This window comes from Arachis hypogaea, chromosome 3 (genome assembly GCF_003086295.3).
Source record: "Arachis hypogaea cultivar Tifrunner chromosome 3, arahy.Tifrunner.gnm2.J5K5, whole genome shotgun sequence".
In the NCBI taxonomy this organism is placed as follows: domain Eukaryota; kingdom Viridiplantae; phylum Streptophyta; class Magnoliopsida; order Fabales; family Fabaceae; genus Arachis; species Arachis hypogaea.
Genome location: NC_092038.1, coordinates 88,497,239 through 88,519,477, shown reverse-complemented (window position 1 = coordinate 88,519,477; position 22,239 = coordinate 88,497,239).

Here is a 22,239-nt window from a genome sequence, read left to right as displayed (position 1 = left end):
TTTTAGTTTAAAAATTAAAAAAATATAATAAATTTACAGATATGTTGTTTATTAGATATTGCTAGACTTTATTTTATTTTTCTTGTTTAAATAAAAAACATTAAATAATATAATTTAAAAATTCAAAAATAAAAAATTTAGTTTTTTAAAATTTTTAAATTTTTAAAAATATTTTTTATTTTTTTAATCACCGAATAATGCTAAACACACATAGTTGACTTTTTTTTGCTGCACTTGTTCACAAATTAAGAATAAATTAATTTAAAAAATTAATATTTTTTATCTTTTTTGATATTTTTGGAATTTTTTATTTTTTTTACAACTAGAAAATGAAATTTTTAGTTTAAAATTTGAAAAAATAATAAACTTAGAGATATGTTGTTTACTAGTTATTGCTGGACTTTATTTTTTTATTATTTAAATAAAAAACTTTTAATAATATAATTTAAAAATTCAAAAATAAAAAATTTAATTTTTTAAAATTTTTAATCTTTTTAAAAATATTTTTTATTTTTATCACTGGATAATGCTACACCCAGATAGTTGACTTTTTTTGCTGCACTTGTTCTCAAATTAAGAATAAATTAATTTTAAAATTTTAAAATTTTAATTTTTTTATTTTTTGCATATTTTTGGAATTTTTTTGTTTTTTATAATTAGAAAAAAAATTTTGTTTAAAAATTAAAAAAAATAATAAATTTACAAATCTGTTGTTTGTTAGATATTGCTAGACTTTATTTTATTTTTTCTATTTAAGCAAAAAACACTAAATAATATAATTTAAAAATTCAGAAATAAAAAATTTAGTTTTTTAAAATTTTTAATTTTTTTAAAAATATTTTTTATTTTTTTATTCACTGGATAATGCTACACACAGACAGTTGATTTTTTTTGCTGCACTTGTTCACAAATTAAGAATAAATAAATTTAAAATATTTAATATTTTGATATTTTTTATTTTTTGGATATTTTTAGAATTTTTTATTTTTTTACAATTAGAAAAAGATATTTTTTAGTTAAAAAAATAATAAATTTAAAGATCTGTTGTTTATTAGATATTGCTAGACTTTATTTTAATTTTATTATTTAAATAAAAATATTTAATAATATAATTTAAAAATAAAAAATTTAGTTTTTTATAATTTTTTATTCACCGGATAATGCTACACTTTGACAGTTGACTTTTTTTTGCTACACTTGTTCTCAATTTAAGAATAAATTAATTTAAAAAATTTAATTTTTTTATTTTTTATATATTTTTGGAATTTTTTATTTTTTTACAACTAGAAAAAAATTTAGTTTAAAATTTAAAAAAATAATAAAGTTACAGATCTGTTGTTTACTAGTTATTGTTGGACTTTATTTTTTTTATTATTTAAATAAAAAAACATTTAATAATATAATTTAAAAATTCAAAAACAAAAAATTTAGTTTTTCAAACTTTTTATTTTTTAAAATATTTTTTCTTTTTTTTATCACTGGATAATGCTACACTCAGACAGTTGACTTTTTTGCTGCACTTGTTCTCAAACTAAGAATAAATTAATTTAAAAAATTTAAATTTAAATTTTTTTGGATATTTATGGAATTTTTTATTTTTTTACAATTATAAAAAAATATTTTTTTAGTTTAAAAATTAAAAAAATATAATAAATTTACAGATATGTTGTTTATTAGATATTGCTAGACTTTATTTTATTTTTCTTATTTAAATAAAAAACATTAAATAATATAATTTAAAAATTCAAAAATAAAAAATTTAGTTTTTTAAAATTTTTAAATTTTTAAAAATATTTTTTATTTTTTTAATCACCGAATAATGCTAAACACACATAGTTGACTTTTTTTTGCTGCACTTGTTCACAAATTAAGAATAAATTAATTTAAAAATTTTAATATTTTTTATCTTTTTGGATATTTTTGGAATTTTTTATTTTTTTTACAACTAGAAAATGAAATTTTTAGTTTAAAATTAAAAAAAAATAAAGTTAGAGATATGTTGTTTACTAGTTATTGCTGGACTTTATTTTTTTATTATTTAAATAAAAAACTTTTAATAATATAATTTAAAAATTCAAAAATAAAAAATTTAGTTTTTTAAAATTTTTAATCTTTTTAAGAATATTTTTTATTTTTATCACTGGATAATGCTACACCCAGATAGTTGACTTTTTTTGCTGCACTTGTTCTCAAATTAAGAATAAATTAATTTTAAAATTTTAAAATTTTAATTTTTTTATTTTTTGCATATTTTTGGAATTTTTTATTTTTTTATAATTAGAAAAAAAATTTGTTTAAAAATTAAAAAAAAATAATAAATTTACAAATCTGTTGTTTGTTAGATATTGCTAGACTTTATTTTACTTTTTCTATTTAAGCAAAAAACTCTAAATAATATAATTTAAAAATTCAGAAATAAAAAATTTAGTTTTTTAAATTTTTTAATTTTTTTAAAAATATTTTTTATTTTTCTATTCACCGGATAATTCTACACACAGGCAGTTGATTTTTTTTGCTGCACTTGTTCACAAATTAAGAATAAATAAATTTAAAATATTTAATATTTTGATATTTTTTATTTTTTGGATATTTTTAGAATTTTTTATTTTTTTAAAATTAGAAAAAGATATTTTTTAGTTTAAAAAAATAATAAATTTAAAGATCTGTTGTTTATTAGATATTGCTAGACTTTATTTTAATTTTATTATTTAAATAAAAATATTTAATAATATAATTTAAAAATAAAAAATTTAGTTTTTTATAATTTTTTATTCACCGGATAATGCTACACTTTGACAGTTGACTTTTTTTTGCTACACTTGTTCTCAATTTAAGAATAAATTAATTTAAAAAATTTAATTTTTTTATTTTTTTATATATTTTTGGAATTTTTTATTTTTTTACAACTAGAAAAAAATTTAGTTTAAAATTTAAAAAAATAATAAAGTTACAGATCTGTTGTTTACTAGTTATTGTTGGACTTTATTTTTTTATTATTTAAATAAAAAAACATTTAATAATATAATTTAAAAATTCAAAAACAAAAAATTTAGTTTTTCAAACTTTTTATTTTTTAAAATATTTTTTCTTTTTTTTATCACTGGATAATGCTACACCCAGACAGTTGACTTTTTTGCTGCACTTGTTCTCAAACTAAGAATAAATTAATTTAAAAAATTTAAATTTAAATTTTTTTGGATATTTTTGGAATTTTTTATTTTTTTACAATTATAAAAAATATTTTTTTAGTTTAAAAATTAAAAAAATATAATAAATTTACAGATATGTTGTTTATTAGATATTGCTAGACTTTATTTTATTTTTCTTATTTAAATAAAAAACATTAAATAATATAATTTAAAAATTCAAAAATAAAAAATTTAGTTTTTAAAATTTTTAAATTTTTAAAAATATTTTTTATTTTTTTAATCACCGAATAATGCTAAACACACATAGTTGACTTTTTTTGCTGCACTTGTTCACAAATTAAGAATAAATTAATTTAAAAATTTTAATATTTTTTATCTTTTTGGATATTTTTGGAATTTTTTATTTTTTTTACAACTAGAAAATGAAATTTTTAGTTTAAAATTAAAAAAAAATAAAGTTAGAGATATGTTGTTTACTAGTTATTGCTGGACTTTATTTTTTTATTATTTAAATAAAAAACTTTTAATAATATAATTTAAAAATTCAAAAATAAAAAATTTAGTTTTTTAAAATTTTTAATCTTTTTAAAAATATTTTTTATTTTTATCACTAGATAATGCTACACCCAGATAGTTGACTTTTTTTGCTGCACTTGTTCTCAAATTAAGGATAAATTAATTTTAAAATTTTAAAATTTTAATTTTTTTATTTTTTGCATATTTTTGGAATTTTTTATTTTTTTATAATTAGAAAAAAAATTTTTGTTTAAAAATTTAAAAAAATAATAAATTTACAAATCTGTTGTTTGTTAGATATTGCTAGACTTTATTTTATTTTTTCTATTTTAGCAAAAAACACTAAATAATATATTTTAAAAATTCAGAAATAAAAAATTTAGTTTTTTAAAATTTTTAATTTTTTAAAAAATATTTTTTATTTCTCTATTCACCGGATAATTCTACACACAAGCAGTTGATTTTTTTTGCTGCACTTATTCACAAATTAAGAATAAATAAATTTAAAATATTTAATATTTTGATATTTTTTATTTTTTGGATATTTTTAGAATTTTTAATTTTTTTACAATTAGAAAAAGATATTTTTTAGTTAAAAAAATAATAAATTTAAAGATCTGTTGTTTATTAGATATTGCTAGACTTTATTTTAATTTTATTATTTAAATAAAAAATATTTAATAATATAATTTTAAAATTGAAAAATAAAAAATTTAGTTTTTTATAATTTTTTATTCACCGGATAATGCTACACTTTGATAGTTGACTATTTTTTGCTACACTTGTTCTCAATTTCAGAATAAATTAATTTAAAAAATTTAATTGTTTTATTTTTTTTGATATTTTTGGAATTTTTTATTTTTTTACAACTAGAAAAAAATTTAGTTTAAAATTTAAAAAAATAATAAAGTTACAGATCTGTTGTTTACTAGTTATTGTTGGACTTTATTTTTTTATTATTTAAATAAAAACATTTAATAATATAATTTAAAAATTCAAAAACAAAAAAATTTAGTTTTTTAAACTTTTTATTTTTTTAAAATATTTTTTATTTTTTTATCACTGGATAATGCTACACCCAGACAGTTGACTTTTTTGCTGCACTTGTTCTCAAATTAAGAATAAATTAATTTAAAAAATTTAAATTTAAATTTTTTTGGATATTTTTGGAATTTTTTATTTTTTTACAATTATAAAAAAATATTTTTTAGTTTAAAAATTAAAAAAAAGATAATAAATTTACAGATCTGTTGTTTATTAGATATTGCTAGACTTTAATTTATTTTTCTTATTTAAATAAAAAACATTAAATAATATAATTTAAAAATTCAAAAATAAAAAATTTAGTTTTTTAAAATTTTTAAATTTTTAAACATATTTTTTATTTTTTTAATCACCGAATAATGCTACACACAAATAGTTGACTTTTTTTGCTGCACTTGTTCACAAATTAAGAATAAATTAATTTAAAAAATTTAATATTTTAATATTTTTTATTTTGGAATATTTTTGGAATTTTTTATTTTTTTACAATTAGAAAAATATATTTTTTTAGTTTAAAATTTTAAAAAAATAATAAATTTATTTTTTTTAAATTAGAAAAAGATATTTTTTTAGTTTAAAAATTTTAAAAAATAATAAATTTACAGATTTGTTATTTATTAGATATTGCTAGACTTTATTTTAGTTATATTATTTAAATAAAAAACATTTAATAATGTAATATAAAAATTCAAAAATAAAAAATTTAGTTTTTTAAAATTTTTTATTTTTTAAAAATATTATTTATTTTTTCATTCACCAGATAATGCTACACTCTGACAGTTGACTTTTTTTGCTGCACTTGATCACAAATTAAGAATAAATTAATTTTAAAATTTTAATTTTCTAATTTTTTTGGATATTTTTGGAATTTTTTTACCACTAGAAAAAAAATTTTAGTTTAAAATTTAAAAAATAATAAAGTTACAGATCTGTTGTTAACTAGATATTGCTGGAGTTTTTCTTTTATTTAAATAAAAAACATTTAATAATATAAAGGGGAAAATATTTTTTAGAATTTTTAATTTTTTAAAAATATTTTTTATTTTTTTATTCATCGGATAATGCTACACCCAAACCGTTGACTTGTTTTTGCTGCACTTGTTCACAAATTAAGAATAAATTAATTTAAAAAATTTAATATTTTAATTTTTTTTTGGATATTTTTTAATTTTTTATTTTTTTTCAATTAGAGAAAGATATTTTTTGGTTTAAAAATTTTAAAAAAATAATAAATTTACAGATCTATTGTTTATTAGATATTGCTAGACTTTATTTTTATTTTATTATTTAAATAAAAAACATTTAAGAATATAATTTAAAAATTAAAAAATAAAAAATTTTGTTTTTAAAATTTTTTATTTTTTTATTCATATATTTTTTATTTTTTTATTCACCGGATAATGCTACACTCAAACAGTTGACTTTTTTTGCTGCACTTTGATGTGTGGAAAATGATCCAACACAAAACTCACCAGCAAGTGTACCGGGTCGCATCAAGTAATAATAACTCACATGAGTGAGGTCGATCCCATAGGGATTGATGGATTGAGCAATTTTAGTTTAGTGGTTGATTTAGTCAAGCAAACAAGGATTTATTTGAGTGATTTGTAGCAGACAGAAGGTAAATTGCATGAATTATAAAGGGGAAAGGGATGAATTGCAGAAATTAAAGAGAACTGAAAGTAAAGGTGCCAAATCTTAAAGAACAAGAAATTAAATGACTGAAACTTAAATTGCAAGAAATGTAAATTGAGGTAACTTAGAGTGCAAGAAATATAGATTGCTTGAATGAAAAAGGGATTGAGGGACTGAGGATTCAGAATTTAAGCAAGAGAAAGTAAATTGCAACAATTAACAAAGCAAAAGGTGAATTGAAATTAACTAGATCTCAAATAGAAAATAAAATTTGATTGCAGTAGTGGTTCAGCAGAAGAACCAAAAAGAAAATCAGATCTCAGGACTCCAAAGACTAGATAGCAAAGTCTAGATCTCGATTGCCTTCCTAGATCCAAGTTCACGAAGCAATTAAAGAGAAATTGAAGATTGAAGCAGTAAAGGAAATTGAATTCAACTTAATTATGAAGTAGGAAAATCAAAGAGATCTTAAATGGAGATTGAGACAGAAGTTCCTCAATTCTTCACACTTAAGACTTAAACAAAACCCAGTAAAGAAAACAAAAAGATTAGAGGAAGAAGAAGTGAATTCTCTCTTCCAATTCTCAAGCCAATTGCCAAAAACAAAGAATGAAAATTGAAAACCAGAATTTCAAAAGCAGAAAATGAAAAGTGAGCTCTCAAGTTGACAAAAGATGGAAATTAAAAATGAAAGTAAGCTCCCAAAATGAAAATGAAAATTTCAAAGAAAATTTCAAAGTGAGTCTAGGGGTAAAAGTAAAGGTGAAGGTCCTAACTAAATCAAACTAGCTTCTATTTATACACTTTCTCTTCTTGGATTTTAGAATTTGGATGGGCTTGAAAGATGGGTGAAGAATTGAATTAAATTGGATTTTTAAGTGAATTTCAGCCCAAGTGTTGCTCCTAGGAGGATGCTCTGCTCTTGTGGAGAGCGGAGCATTGGATCCTTGTGTGTGCCAAGTCCTGCCCGTGTCATGATGCTTGTGTGCGCCAAGCTTCTTGGACCGTGTCATGATGTGCCTTATTTCCCTTGGCCCGTGTCAATGTTGTGCGCGTCAAGGAGTAGCGCTCTGCTCTCCTTGTGAGCGGAGCATTGGAGCTCCCATAGGGAGGTCCCAAGTTCGATCCTGGCTGAAGGCATTGCTGGCCCTTTTTCCTTGTGAAAGAAATAGCGCTTCTCTCTCCTCTCCCCTTGAGGTGCTTGGTTCGAATCCTTGCTGAGCCATTTTGTGCATTTTTCCTTTGCCAAGTTTTGTAGTAGCGCTCCCCCACTCCCCTTTGGTGCTTGGTTCGATCCTTTGGGGTGGCATTTGGCAAACATTTCCTTGGATTTATTTGAGAGTGAAGCCCGATAATGCTCTCAAGGAGAGCGGAGCATTGTTTTTTCTTTTCTTTGTTTCTTGGCTTCAATTTGTGCTGCTCTCAAGGGGAGCAGAGCATTGAAGCATGCCTCCTTGGTTCATTGTTGTGCTCTCTTGGAGAGCATTGTGCTCTTGGAGAGAGCATTGTAGCTTCCTCCTTCAATGTTGCACCACACTCTTTTCTTCTTTTGCCACACTATTTTCTTCCTTGGGCCACACTTCTTAAGCTACGCTTTCTTCTTTTCTTCTTTTCTTCACCTACAAGTAATCAAAGCAACCAATCAAAGTATCACCAAATTCACAAGGTTCATAAATCATTCAAATATCAATTAAATTTAGCTTGAACCTCATGATTTAGCATCAATTAAAGGGTGGTTAATTGATTCAAATAAACCATGCGATTCCACTCTAAATTACTTACTTATAATGCAGAAAGTGCATAAAAACTAGTGAAACAAGTGAAATTAGCTTGAAAAATAGGTATATGATGACTTGTCATCACAACACCAAACTTAAATCTTGCTTGTCCCCAAGCAAGCATCAAACATAAGAGGGAATGAAATGAAAAAGAGAAGCATGCATATCCTTATTAAGCATATAGTTGAACTTGGTTCATGGAGTTTTTATGCAGACAATGATAACTCAGTTATTGTTTGCTGTTACATAATAGGTATTTGATGACAAGTCATCATATGCCTATTTTTCAAGCTAATTTTCACTTGTTTCACTAGTTTTTATGTATTTTCTTGCATTATAAGTAAGTAATTTAGAGTGGAATTGCATGGTTTATTTGAATCAATCAACCACCCTTTAATTGATGCTAAAACCATGAGGTTCAAGCTAAAATTAATTGATATTGAATGATTTATGAACCTTATGAATTTGGTGATACTTTGATTGGTTGTTTTGATTAATTGTAGGTGAAGAAAAGAAGAAGAGAAGAAAGCGTGGCTTAAGAAGTGTGGCCCAAGGAAGAAAATAGTGTGGCAAAAGAAGAAGAGAGTGTGGCGCAACAATGAAGGAAAGCCATACTGCTCTCCCCAAGAGCACAATGCTCTCCAAGGGAGCACAACAATGAACCAAGCATACAAAGCTTCAATGCTCTGCCCCCCTTGAGAGCGGAGCACAAATTTAAGCCAAGAAACAAGGAAGAGCAAAAACATTGCTCTGCTCTCTTTGGAGAGCATTTTCGGGCTCCTCTTAGAAGAAAATAGAAAGAAAATATCTCCAAATGCCACCCATGGGTTTCGAACCCAATCACAAGAGGGAAGGGGGCAGCGCTCAAATGCAAGGAAAACAAGTCAAAATTGGCTTGTTTTCAACCTCCAAGGTTCGAACACAAGACCTCTAAGGAAGTAAAGGCCTGGGCGCTACTTTGGTGCCAAGGAAACCAAGGAAAAAATGCAGCAACTTCCTCCACCAAGTTTCGAACCAAGGGTCTCTAGGAAGCCAAGTCTTATGCGTGAATTAGGTGCCAAGAAGAAAAAGCCAAGCAATGCACTCCATGGGATTCGAACTTGGCACTCCCCTTGGAAGCTCCAATGCTGCTCACAAGGAGAGCAGAGCACTCCCCTTGGTGCATGACACGGGCATGCTTGACACGGCCAGGGAGCTTGGGCGCGCATCATGACACGGGCAGGATGCACATGCAAGGCACCACTGCTCCGCTCTCCACAAGAGCGGAGCATTATCCTGATGCCTCTCCAAGCCTTGGCACGCAACAAGGATGTCCAACATAAGCTTCAATGCTCCGCTCTCCACAAGAGCAGAGCATCCTCCTGGGAGCAACACTTGGGCTGGAAATTCACTTAAAAATCCAATTTAATTCAATTCTTCACCCATCTTTTAAGCCCACCCAAATTCTAAAATCCAAGAATAGAAAGTGTATAAATAGAAGCTAGTTTGATTTAGTTAGAACCTTTACCTTGAATATTTTTTCTTTTACTTTTACCTCTAGACTCACTTTAAAATTTTCTGAACTTTCAATTTCATTTTGGGAGCTTTTACTTTTGAGTTTAGATCTTAGAGAATTGGGAAGGAGAATTGATCTCTCTTCTTCCTTGTTCTTGCTTGAGCACTTTTTATTTTTCTTGCTTGGGATCTTGGGTGGAGAATTGAAGAACTTCTGTTTCAATCTCACCTTGAGATCTCTTGTTTACTTTCTCTGCATAATTGAATTTCACTTTCCGTTTACTGCTTCATCTTCTATTCTTCCTGCAATTTACTTTTCTTTATTTCTTTTGCAGTTGTTCTTGTTGGATCAAGGAAGGATTTGAGATCTAGACTTGTTTTCTAGTCTCTTCCACTCCTGAGATCTTCAACCATCTTTTATTTTGCTGCAATTAAGCACAAGTCATTTTCTTTTTTACGTTTCAAAGCATTCTACCTTTACTATTTGAGATCTACTTCAATTCAATTCATCTTCTACTCTTCTGTTTAATGAAATTGACTTCTGCTTGTTTAAATTCTGCAATCCCAAGTCCCAATTCCTTTTATGATTCAAGCAATTTACATTTCTTGCACTTTAAGATTCAGTTATTTACATTTCTTGTAATCTAAGTTTCTGCAATTTATATTTCTTGCACTTTAAGATTTAGCCTCTTTAATTTCTCTGCACTTTAATTTTCAGTCAATTACCCCTCTCCCTTTACATTTCAAGCAACTTAGCTTCTGTCAATTACAAACCACTCAACCAATACTTGTTTGCTTGACTAAATCAATCACTAAACTAAAATTGCTCAATCCTTCAATCCCTGTGGGATCGACCTCACTCATGTGAGTTATTATTACTTGATGCGACCCGGTACACTTGCCGGTGAGTTTCGTGTTGGATCGTTTTCCACACATTAGTATTCCCTTAAAGGCTTACTAAACTTGCTGCTACAAGGCTTCATTTATGCTTGTTCCCTTGCTAACTTTTCTTTCTTTGTTTTGCTTAAAAGCTTATTATTCATTGAAGGCTTGGTGGCAAATGTTGCAGCAGAATTTGGCTTTATTTTTGCCCAACATTTCTTCACCACAGACACATGACTCACCTTTTTCCTCTCTAGGATCATTGATGCCCAGCATCTCTTTGGATAACTAAATGCTTTGTAACTAGGTTGCTCTTTATTATGGGCTTTCAGTTGGCAATCCCAAATCAGTTGATCTAAGTGGCCAAGTTTTGAAATACTCCTCAGAACCTACTTGCCTAAGCATATCCTAGCACAAAAGCACCACAGGCATGTGTCCTAGGGTCCAAGCTATTGGTGCCTAGCCTTATTTTTTCTTTTTCTTTGCCACTTTTGGCTTTTTCTTCTTCCTTTTCTTTCTATTTTATTTTGTTCTCAATGGATCATGACTTATATAAGCCTTTATGATAGCAAGCTAGCTCACACTTCAATAAAAATGACATTATGCAGCATTTATTTCATGAGCTATGCATTTAATCAAACACATACCACCACTAACTTCCATTCTAACTTATGCAACATTGGATATTTATTTTCTAATTCAAACATTTCTCTTTTATTCAGGCATATGGGAAACAAAACAAAAATTAAAGCTAAGTAATGAATGACAAACATTATGCAGATCAGCATACTTAATCAAACAACTTCACTTGCAACTAGATGAACACTTTAGCAAGACATACATGAATTCCTAAATTAAAACATTTCACAACAACAAGGATTAAGTGTAAATACAACCTTTTGAGTTGCAGCTTTTCATTCTTCCTCCTGTTGCCTCCCCTTTGAGTCATAATGCAAATTGTCTTCAAATGTTGGCTAGTTTCCTGCATAATTCTCAAAAGTTGCTTGCATTTCAAGCCCTTAAGTGAATGGTTAGTATGCATGAATTGAGTGTGTCTTTTGGATTTATTTTGGTGTGGGAACACCAAACTTAATTGCTTGCCACTGCCTCTGATGCAGCAAGTTAACCATATGTGAAATCCTTGTGTCTTTGCTAGAGGTTATGGAATTAAAGCTAGGAAGCAGTTAAATAGTTGAATAATTTGTCTGATTGCTTGGAGCTAGCATTGTGCAGGAAGTGAGAATGTGCTTTTAAATGAGATTTTGGTGGAACACCAAACTTAGAGTCTTTCATTCTCCCTTAAATTATTTTAGTGTGCAACACCAAACTTAGCTCCTTGCAATGCATACCAATTATTCAACATTTTTATTGAAAAAGGCTATGAAAAGAAAACTACCTCAGGTTGGGTTGCCTCCCAACAAGCGCTTCTTTATTGTCATTAGCTTGACATTGAACTCCCTTTAGGGTGGTTGATGCCTATGATGTCTCAACTTATCTCCCCTCACTGTGAGCTTCCTTTTTGTTCCCTGGTGCTCAAGTTCAACATACTCAAGTGAGAGTACTTTGCATACAGTGTAGTAATCATTGATTTGTTGGCTTGTTCCTAACTGTTGATAAATCAACTGCACTTCACCACCCTTGGAGAACCCTGATGTGTGGAAAACGATCCAACACAAAACTCACCGGCAAGTGTACCGGGTCGCATCAAGTAATAATAACTCACATGAGTGAGGTCGATCCCACAGGGATTGAAGGATTGAGCAATTTTAGTTTAGTGGTTGATTTAGTCAAGCGAATCAAGTTTTGGTTGAGTGGATTGTATTTAACAGAATATAAATTGCTTGGAATGTAAAGGGAGAAGGGGAAATTGCAGTAAATTAAAGAACAGGAAAGTAAACTTGCTGAATCTTAAAGAACAAGAAAGTAAATGACTGAAACTTAAAGTGCAAGAAATGTAAATTGCAGAAACTTAAAGTGCAAGAAATGTAAATTGCTTGAATATAAAAGGGGTTTGAGGACTGGGATTGCAGAATCTAAACAAAGAGAAATTTAATTGCCACAATTAATAGAGCAGAAATTGAATTGAAAGCAATGAGGATTCAAACAGAAATTGAAATTAAAGTGCAGCAAGGTTCACAGAAGAACCAAAAGTAAATTAGGATCTCAGGGTTCAAGAGACTAGGTAGTAGAGCCTAGATCTCAATTACCTTCCTAGATCTAAGTTCTCAAAGCAATTGACAAGAAATTGAAGAAGAAACAGTAAAGGAAACGAAATTGAATTCAATTATGCAGAAGAGAAATTAAAGAGATTTTGAATGGAGATTGAGACAGAATTTCCTTAATTCTTCACACCCAAAACTCAAAACAAGGAAATTGAGAAGGCCCAAGCAAGAATGAAGAAGAAGAGAGATCAATTCTCCTCCGCAATTCTCTGAAATCTCAGTGAAGACACCAAGAGAAGTTCCAAAGTGCAAAAATAAAATTCAAAGCTTAAAGGAAGTGCAAAATTCAAAAGCTAAGCAAAAGGTCCTAATTACATCAAACTAGCTCCTATTTATACACTTTCTATTCTTGATTTTTGGGATTTGGATGGGCTTTTGATTTGGTGAAGAAATGAATTAAATTGGAGTTTTAATTGAATTTTCGACCCAAAAATAATAGCTCCCAGGAGGCTGCCCTGCCCTTGTGGAGGGCAGGGCAGGATTTGGTGCGTGTTGGTGCTTGCTTGGTGCGGCTTGGTGCGCAGAACGCTGCCCTGCCCGCGCAGAGAGCAGGGCAGGAAAAATTGGTGCGCCAGAAATGTGCCACGGTGCGTGCTGATGCTGCCAGTTTCTTGCCATGGTGCGCCAGAATGGTGCCTTGGTGCACAGGATGCTGCCCTGCCCTCGCGGAGGGTAGGGCAGGAAAAATTGGTGCTGCCAGGATCGTGCTGTGGTGCGCGCTGGTGCTGCCAGGATAGTGATTTGGTGCGCCAGAAATGTCCCTTGGTGCGCCAGATTCGTGCACCAACAAAATGCTGCCCTGCCCTCGCGGAGGGCAGGGCAGTGTTTCCAAAATGAAGTCCCGCGTTCGAATCCGGGTAGAAACACACGCTCATTCATTTTCCTTGGTTTCTTGGCACGGTAATGGGACTTAGTTCCTTACTTCCTCATGGTCCCGTGTTCAACTCTTGTGGCAAGCATCATAGGCATTTTTCCTTTGATTTTCTTCCTTGGTGAGCCCAATACTGCCCTTGTGGAGGGCAGGGCAACATTTTCTTCTTCTTGATTCCAAGGCACAAATTTGTGCTCTGCCCTTGTAGTGGGCAGGGCAGAGTTGCCTTCTTTGCCTTGTTCCCTTATGTTGCCCTCCTAGAGGCCAGTGTGCCCTTGTGGAGGGCAATGCTTGCCTCCCCCATTGCATGCGACACACTTTTCCTTCCTTTGACCATACTTCCTTCTCCTTGGGTCACGCTTTCTTAGGCCACGCTTTTCTCTTTTATTCTTTTCTTCACCTGAAATAAACCAAAACAACCACTCCAAGTATCACTAAATTCATAAGGCTTATAAATCAATTAAACTTCAATTAAAATTAGCTTAAACCTCATGAATTAACATTAATTTCATGGTGGTTGCTTGATTTAAAGAAGTTATGCATTTTCACTCCAAATCACTTACTTAGGAAGCAAGAAAGTCCATAAAGACTAACAAAACAAGTGAAATTAGCTTGAAAAATGGGTATATGATGACTTGTCATCATAACACCAAACTTAAATCTTGCTTGTCCCCAAGCAAGCATCAAAACTAAGAGTAAATGATATGAATAAGAAAAGAACACATATCCTTATTAGGCATATAGCAGAACTTGATTTATGGGATCTTTATGCAGATAATGATAACTCAACTATTATTGCTGTTACATAATATACATCTTTCCTCAAAGGCTTGCTAAACTTGCTGTTATAAGACTCACTTTTGAATTACTCCCTTGCTAACTTTTCTTGGCTTATAATGCTTAACAAGCTTATTATTCTTTTGGAGGTTTGGTGTCAAATGTCGCAGTAGTAGCCTTTGGCTTTATTTTCTTTTCTTTTGCTCAACATCTTTCCACCACAGACACATGGCTCACTAATTCTTCCTAGGATCATTGATGCCCAGCATCTCTTTGGATAACTAAATGTTCTGTATCTAAGTTGCTCTTTATTGTGGATTTTCAATTGGCCATCCCAAATCAGTTGATCTAAGTGACCGAGTTTTAAAATACCCCTTAGAATTTACTCATCCAAGCATATCTTAGTACAAGAACACCACAGGCATATGTCCTAGGGTCCAAGCTATTGGTGTCCAACCTTTATTCTTTGTTTTTCTTGCCATTTTGGCTTTTTCTTTCCCTTTTTTTTTCTGTTTTTGTTATCAAGGGCTTTTTTCATTATTGATAAGAGTCTTTGTAACAGCAAGCTAACTCACACTTGAATGAGAATGATATTATGCAACAATTATTTCATGAGTTATGCATTTAATCAAACACATATACCACCACTAACTTCCATTCTTACTTATGCAACATTGGATATTTCACTTTTCAATTCACACAAATCTCTTTTATTTAAGCATATGGGGAAACAAAACAAAATTTAAAGCTAAGTGATGGATAACAAGCATTATGCAGATTTAGCATTTTTAACAAACAATTTCACTTGCAACTAGATAAACACTTTAGCAAGACATACAATGGTTTCCAGATTCAAAACATTTCACAGCAGCAAGGATCAAGTTTAGATACAACCTTTGAAGTTGCAGCCCTTTGATTTTTCCTTCTGTTGTGTTCTCTTTGAGTTAAGATGCATAATGTCTTCAATTGTTGACTCATGTCCTGCATAATTCTCAAAGTTGCTTGCTTCTCAAGCCCTTAATTATATGGTTAGTATGCATACGCGGAGTGTGGCTCTTGGAATTGTTTTGGTGTGTGAACACCAAACTTAATTGTTTGCCACTACCTCTTACGCAACAATTTTAACCATATGTGAAACCTTGTGTCCTTGCTAAAGGTTAATGAAATTAAAGCTAGAAAGCAATTAAACAGTTGAATAATGTGTTTGGTTGCTTGGAGCTAGCATCATGCAAGAGGTGAGAATGTGTTTTTAAATGATATTTTTGGTGGAACACCAAACTTAAAATCTTTCATTCTCCCTTAAATTGTTTTGGTGTGCAACACCAAACTTAGCTCCTTGCAATCCATACCAATTATTCAACATTTTTATTAAAAAAGCTATGAAAGAAAACTACCTCAGGTTGGGTTGCCTCCCAACAAGCGCTCTTTTATTGTCACTAGCTTGACATCTTCTATTTTTTTTGCTGATCATGGAGGTTGAAAATCACAGTGCCTTAGCTTGTCTTTCTTCACTGTGAACTTCCTTCCGGTTTCCTCTTTGATGACCTCTATAAATTCTTGTGGAAGGATCTTAGTCACAATGTAGTGATCAGACAACTGTGGGGATACCTTCATGGTTTGAATATTGATCATCACTCGATCCCCTAATGAAAATTTTCCAGTGAGGATTTTCTGCTCTTCTTTAGTTCTATCCTCTGTCTCTCCTTGAAAGAATTCCTTGTTGTGTTTTTCTTGGCTGGTACTTCCTTTGTTCAGTATTTTCTCACTGTCTTCTATGATCCTTTTCCATCCTTCCTTCTTTGTAGCATCTTCGTTGTTGATTGGTTTGTCTTCAATGGTTTTGAGGAAAGTACTTGGTTTCTTCTCACCCATTTCTGCAAAGTACTTCGCCAGTTGAGCTATCTGCTCCTCAATTCCTTTGATTAACATTGTTTGGTTCCTTGTTGTTTCCTCTTGGTGTTTCATCATTCTCTCTATTAGGATCTCCAAGTCTGTGATTCTCTGAGAGTCTTGTGAGATTGGTTGGTTATGAGGTGTTAAAGGTTGGAAGAGCGGGTGTGATGGTGGCATGTAATGGTTGTTATTGCTGTAATGGTGTTTTTGTTGGTTTGTGAAGTTGGGGTTGTTATAATTGAAGTCCCTTGGTCTGTGATTTTGGTACTCGTTCCTTCTCCAGTTGAGATGAGTCTGGGAGTGTCTGTGTTGTGAGTATTGGCTTTGAGTGGTATTAGTGGGTGGGGGATGTTGATTATTTGTGGTCATGGAGTTGCCCTGGTGGAAACTTCCTTGTTCTTGATGTTGAGACTCCCTCATTCTCAGATAAGAATGAGGTCTCCATGGTGGAAATTTGGCATTCACTGCAACAGACAGCTCCATATTTTGCTGTGGTTGATGGTGCATTTGTCTGTTTAGGTCATTGAACACATTCACCCCTTCAATATTTGTCACTTCTTTTTCTGAGATTGCATTCTGTGGTTTCCCAAATGGATGTTGGTGGTTGACTCCCTTGTCATTGAAGTCTGCAATTCCTTGGGCAGTTGTTGTTGCTTTGAGTAGGCCATCTGAGAAGTAGTCCACTGCTTGTCTTGTTTCTGGGGTCAATCCTTCATAGAAAGCTCGGAAGCCCACTTTATCAGTCGCTTTCTTGTATCTTTCCCAAGCCTTAAAGAGTGGTTCTTCGTCCCCTTGTGTGAATAGATGTTCCTCCTCTTTCAGCTGGATGATCTGTCTGGATGAGGTGAATTTGGCCAGAAATTTGGTGACCAAATCATCCCAACTAGTGATACTTCCTTGGGGAAAAGTTTCAAACTATTGTGCAGCTTCACCCTTTAATGAGAAAGGGAATAACAGGATCTTGTAAGTGTCATGATCTGGACCATCAGTTTTGACCGCATTACAAGTTCTCAGGAAAGTAGATATGTGCTGCTGAGGATCCTCCGATGGATTCCCATCATAAGAACAATTGTTCTTGATGAGTGTAATGAGTGGTGGCTTCATGTCATGATACTCCTTGTTTGTAGAAACTTGATTTCCTGTGGTATGCGAACAAACAGGAGGAACAATCAGCGGCACGCTTGAGAATCAAGTGCAGTTAGTTAAAATAAACTGTTAGTGAATTGATAGAGACAATTTCTCAAACAGTTAGTGTGTGAGTCAAAATTAAAATAACAGAAAAGAAAAATGCTTAATCTAGACCTCCACTTCACTTAATCATTGTCAATCTATTTCAATCCCCGGCAACGGCGCCAAAAACTTGATGTGTGGAAAACGATCCAACACAAAACTCACCGGCAAGTGTACCGGGTCGCATCAAGTAATAATAACTCACATGAGTGAGGTCGATCCCACAGGGATTGAAGGATTGAGCAATTTTAGTTTAGTGGTTGATTTAGTCAAGCGAATCAAGTTTTGGTTGAGTGGATTGTATTTAACAGAATATAAATTGCTTGGAATGTAAAGGGAGAAGGGGAAATTGCAGTAAATTAAAGAACAGGAAAGTAAACTTGCTGAATCTTAAAGAACAAGAAAGTAAATGACTGAAACTTAAAGTGCAAGAAATGTAAATTGCAGAAACTTAAAGTGCAAGAAATGTAAATTGCTTGAATATAAAAGGGGTTTGAGGACTGGGATTGCAGAATCTAAACAAAGAGAAATTTAATTGCCACAATTAATAGAGCAGAAATTGAATTGAAAGCAATGAGGATTCAAACAGAAATTGAAATTAAAGTGCAGCAAGGTTCACAGAAGAACCAAAAGTAAATTAGGATCTCAGGGTTCAAGAGACTAGGTAGTAGAGCCTAGATCTCAATTACCTTCCTAGATCCAAGTTCTCAAAGCAATTGACAAGAAATTGAAGAAGAAACAGTAAAGGAAACGAAATTGAATTCAATTATGCAGAAGAGAAATTAAAGAGATTTTGAATGGAGATTGAGACAGAATTTCCTTAATTCTTCACACCCAAAACTCAAAACAAGGAAATTGAGAAGGCCCAAGCAAGAATGAGGAAGAAGAGAGATCAATTCTCCTCCGCAATTCTCTGAAATCTCAGTGAAGACACCAAGAGAAGTTCCAAAGTGCAAAAATAAAATTCAAAGCTTAAAGGAAGTGCAAAATTCAAAAGCTAAGCAAAAGGTCCTAATTACATCAAACTAGCTCCTATTTATACACTTTCTATTCTTGATTTTTGGGATTTGGATGGGCTTTTGATTTGGTGAAGAAATGAATTAAATTGGAGTTTTAATTGAATTTTCGGCCCAAAAATAATAGCTCCCAGGAGGCTGCCCTGCCCTTGTGGAGGGCAGGGCAGGATTTGGTGCATGTTGGTGCTTGCTTGGTGCGGCTTGGTGCGCAGAACGCTGCCCTGCTCGCGCGGAGGGCAGGGCAGGAAAAATTGGTGCGCCAGAAATGTGCCACGGTGCGTGCTGATGCTGCCAGTTTCTTGCCATGGTGCGCCAGAATGGTGCCTTGGTGCACAGGATGCTACCCTGCCCTCGTGGAGGGCAGGGTAGGAAAAATTGGTGCTGCCAGGATCGTGCTGTGGTGCGCGCTGGTGCTGCCAGGATAGTGATTTGGTGCGCCAGAAATGTCCCTTGGTGCGCCAGATTCGTGCACCAACAAAATGCTGCCCTGCCCTCGCGGAGGGCAGGGCAGTGTTTCCAAAATGAAGTCCCGCGTTCGAATCCGGGTAGAAACACACGCTCATTCATTTTCCTTGGTTTCTTGGCACGGTAATGGGACTTAGTTCCTTACTTCCTCATGGTCCCGTGTTCAACTCTTGTGGCAAGCATCATAGGCATTTTTCCTTTGATTTTCTTCCTTGGTGAGCCCGATACTGCCCTTGTGGAGGGCAGGGCAACATTTTCTTCTTCTTGATTCCAAGGCACAAATTTGTGCTCTGCCCTTGTAGTGGGCAGGGCAGAGTTGCCTTCTTTGCCTTGTTCCCTTATGTTGCCCTCCTAGAGGGCAGTGTGCCCTTGTGGAGGGCAATGCTTGCCTCCCCCATTGCATGCGACACACTTTTCCTTCCTTTGACCACACTTCCTTCTCCTTGGGTCACGCTTTCTTAGGCCACGCTTTTCTCTTTTATTCTTTTCTTCACCTGAAATAAACCAAAACAACCACTCCAAGTATCACTAAATTCATAAGGCTTATAAATCAATTAAACTTCAATTAAAATTAGCTTAAACCTCATGAATTAACATTAATTTCATGGTGGTTGCTTGATTTAAAGAAGTTATGCATTTTCACTCCAAATCACTTACTTAGGAAGCAAGAAAGTGCATAAAGACTAACAAAACAAGTGAAATTAGCTTGAAAAATGGGTATATGATGACTTGTCATCAAACCCTTCAGTGGGGATTTTCTTGTTCTTCCATCCCTTCTGAGCTTTCTTCTTGCCTTTCTTTCTTTTTCTTGTTACTCTTTCTTCTTTGACAGCAACCTTTGTTTTGGGATTTGCCTTCTCAGTCAGCATTTTGATCCCTTCTTGATTTTCTTCTTCACTTTGCTCAGTCTCATTCTTCTTTTGCCCTGCTGTGTTGTTTATTTCTTATCTTGGAAGATGATTTTCAACTGTCTTGCTAGTTTCTTCCTTCCATTGCAAGTCTCCTTTGTCAATCTCATTGCAGTTGTTCTTTTCATTACTGGATTGTGTCTTTGAAAATACATTCAGGGTGATGTTTTCCTCATGCATTCTAAGGGTTAGCTTTCCTTGTTCTACATCTATAATGGCTCTAGCAGTGGTCAAGAAAGGTCTCCCAAGTATGACAGAATCACCTTCATCCTCATCTGAATCTAAAACCACAAAGTCTGCAGGGTATATAAATTTGTCCACCTTGACTAGAAGGTTTTCAATCACACCCCTGGGGTATACCACTGACTTATCTACCAGTTTCAGAGACATTTGTATAGGCTTAACTTCCTCTATACACAGCTTTTTCACCAAAGAAGAGGGTATTAAGTTGATACTTGCTCCTAGATTGCACATTGCCTTGTTGATGGTCAATCTCCCAATGGTGCAGGGCAGAAAGAAACTTCCAGGGTCTGCAAGCTTAGAGGAAAGCCCTTTTTGAATCAAGGCCCTGCATTCCTCAGTAAGCAGTATAGTCTCTTTCTCATCCCAACTTCTTTTCTTGTTGATAAGCTCCTTTAAGAACTTGGCATACAGAGGCATTTGCTCCAATGCCTCAGCCAAGGGAATGTTGATCTCTAGCTTCTTGAAAATCTCAAGGAATTTATGGAAATGTTGATCCTTTGCTTCTTTGTGGAATCTTTGTGGATAAGGTAGTGGAGGTGTAAGGCTCTTCTCCACTTGCTACTGTCTTGGAATTGGTTCTTCCATGATCTGCTTCCTTTTCTTCAAATTTTGTGGTTGGTTGTTCTGTTTTGTGAGCTTTTCTGGGACATTCTTGCTTGTTATGTCCTTGTTGCTAGCTCCCTCTTTTTCTGTTGGTTCTTTGTCACTTTCCATAAGCATCTTGGTTGCCCCTTTGTTGCTGTCCACCAATGTCTTTCCACTCCTTAGTTGTACAACTTTGCACTCTTCTTTTAGATTAGGAATGGTGTCACTTGGTAGTGAGCTTGAAGGTCTCTCAATAGAAATTTTCTTGGAGATTTGTCCAATCTGTCTCTCTAGGCTCTTCAGGGAAGCTTTCTGGTTCTTTGTTGTCATTTCTTGGCTCTTCATCATCTTCTCCATTAGCATCTCCAGATTAGTAATCCTCTGAGAGTCTTGTGAGATTGGTTGGTTGTGGGGTATTGATGGTTGATGGTAAGTGTTTTGGTTAGTGGGTTGAGTATTGGATGGGTAATGGTTGGGATTGGGGTATTTATTTTGAGGTTTTCTGTAAGGATTTTGGTTAGTTGGCTGCTGGTTGTGATTTTGGTTGTTTCTTGGAGTGTTTTGAGCTGAGTTCCTTTGCCATGGTTGTTGGTTTTGGTTGTGGTTATCTCTCCACCTAAGGTTTGGGTGGTTCTTCCAAGATGGATTGTAGGTGTCACCATACACCTTATTTGATCTAGAATTTTGGTTGTGCATATACTACACTTGCTTTTGTTGCTGTTCTTCTTGGTTCTCTTCATTCTGTCCCCAAGGAGTTGTTGGTTGGCTTGTGGCACTTACTGATGCAACCTGTAGGCCATCAATCCTTTTGGCCATTTATTCAAATTGTTGCTGAATTTACTACTGCATCACCTTGTGTTGAGCCAAAATTGTATCCACTCCTTCCAATTCTAGCACTCCCTTCCTCTGTGATGGTTGGCGTTGCCTTTGGTGAGCAAAGAAGTATTGGTTGTTGGCCACCATATCAATGAGGTTTTGAGCTTCCTCTGCAGTTTTCATCAATTGCAATGATCCTCCAGCTGAGTGATCAAGTGCCTTTTGAGCCTTTAGAGTAAGTCCTTCATAGAAGTTCTGCAGCTTATCCTACTCAGTGAACATCTCTGGTGGACATTTCCTCAACACAGCCTTATATCTTTCCCATACCTCATATAGATTTTCAGCATCCATTTGTGTGAATGTCTGCACCTCAGTCTTCAATCTTATGATCCTTTGAGGGGGATAAAATTTGGCAAGAAATTTGCTCACCAAATCATCCCAAGTGTTGATGCTCTCCTTTAGGAATGTTTCTAGCCATTGAGTGGCTTTGTCCCTGAGAGAGAATGGGAATAACAGCAGCTTGTATATGTCAGGGTGCACTCCATTGCTTTTAAATGTGTCACAAATCCTCAAGAAAATGGATAAATGTTGGTTCGGGTCCTCCAATGGTCCTCCGAAAGAGCAGTTGTTTTGGACCAATGTGATGAGTTATGGCTTCAGTTCAAAGTTATTTGCATTGACTGCTACTCCCACAATGTCTAGCGTTTGCAAATGT